This window comes from Mytilus californianus, unplaced genomic scaffold, assembly GCF_021869535.1.
Source record: "Mytilus californianus isolate M0D057914Y unplaced genomic scaffold, xbMytCali1.0.p SCAF_8, whole genome shotgun sequence".
Lineage (NCBI taxonomy): Eukaryota > Metazoa > Mollusca > Bivalvia > Mytilida > Mytilidae > Mytilus > Mytilus californianus.
Window position 1 is genome coordinate 91,946,182 of NW_026262734.1, and position 1,707 is coordinate 91,947,888.

The following is a 1,707-nucleotide window of genomic DNA, read 5'->3' on the forward strand; positions in this document are numbered from 1 at the left end:
TTTGTTTGGCCTTTTGAACGTTTTTGATTTAATCGTCACTGATAAGAGTTTTGTAGATGAGAGTCTGGCGAACAAAATTTCAATCTCTGTATCTATGATGAGTATCATTAGTAAACTTTTTTTTGCAATTTCATCGTTTTTTTCGTTTTTTGCTATGGCATTGTCAGTGAATAATGGTGTAATTAAGATTGACTTGAGTATAGAAATGTGCTCACTTTGCTAATCCTAACAGGCATTAGAACAAAAGATAGAGGATTGCAGCAGTTTGTTTGGCTGCAAGGGATGTATAGATATGCTGCCATGTCAGATCAGAATGGGTACTTTGAATCAAATTCCTAGTGTAGGCGATTGCCATGCTCTCTGGGTATCAAAGAATCATTGAAACAATTCTTGAGACATCTGTATATGTGAATTGTTGTAAGGCTTACTTTCTGCATCTATCTAACATACCCTCTTTTCCAGTGGCAGTCCCACTTTCATTACAAAGAGATTTATTGTTAATTTGTCTTTGCCCTGAACATGAATGAAATGTTTGCCACTGCATGTTAAGCAAACAGCAATCAACCAATAAGGTAATTCATGGCTCTTTCTTGTTCCTATTAAACAAAGTCAATGAATGTGGTTGTTAAATTTGATAGATGCTTTTTGTGCTTCTTTGTTAAATGTTTGTTTGTTTTGAGATTGTGACACAGTGATGACTGCTGTACCAATATTTTGACTATTTTACCTATTATGTCTGTTTTGTTCACGCATCGTTGTAAATATAATGGAATTTAAGCGGCTGTCATACAAGTGAGAGGTTTAGCGCTATAAAACCAGGTTCAATCCACCATTTTCTACATTTGAAAATGCCTGTACCAAGTCAGGAATATGACAGTTGTTGTCCATTAGTTTGATGTGTTTTATCATTTGATTTTGCCATTTGATTAGGGACTTTCCATTTTGAATTTTCCTCGGAGTTCAGTATTTTTGTGATTTTACTTTTTAATTTTTTTTAAAGTTTGGTACTTATTGTCCAATCGGATTTAACGAGTATTTGTGCTACAGATAATAAGACCAAGCTAATGATTAAAATACAGCACAATAATAAAATAAACGTTTCTTTAAAAGAATCCTGATATATAAAATTAGTGTAGCAGCCAGAGACGGCCAAAGTGACAGCAATCTAGATTTGTTTTGTAACATTTAGAAAAATTACATTTACACATTTTGTGCATACGTAGAGCTTTTCTGGATTTACCTTCATCGGGAATGCTCAAATTAAAAAACTTGCCAGCCAAGGATGTATAAATACCGGAAAATGTTAGGAGTTATATCATCAAAAATTTAGCTGAGGGGGTTAGAACTTTAGTTTCTAAACAATTTCTTAATTAGTATTTGCAAGCAAAGGACTCAACTCCTGATCAGCATATGAGCAAATTGTCAAAATCAAATTTGCCCTCCATTATTCAATCTGAAACTGTTTCAATTTTTTGCACAGCAACTTCAAAAAGCAACATTTTCAATTAATTAAAGACCAAAACTACTGGAAAGAAAAATGAAAATTTTCAATATCATTTTGACCTCTATTTTGTAATCAGAAACAACAAATGAGTATTTGAAAAAGATTGGTTTAACAGTTCCAAAGTCATTGCAGGTAAACTATACCTCCAAACATCCGACAAGCTACTGAGATTACAGGCAACTATATAGGACATAAAAAGTATC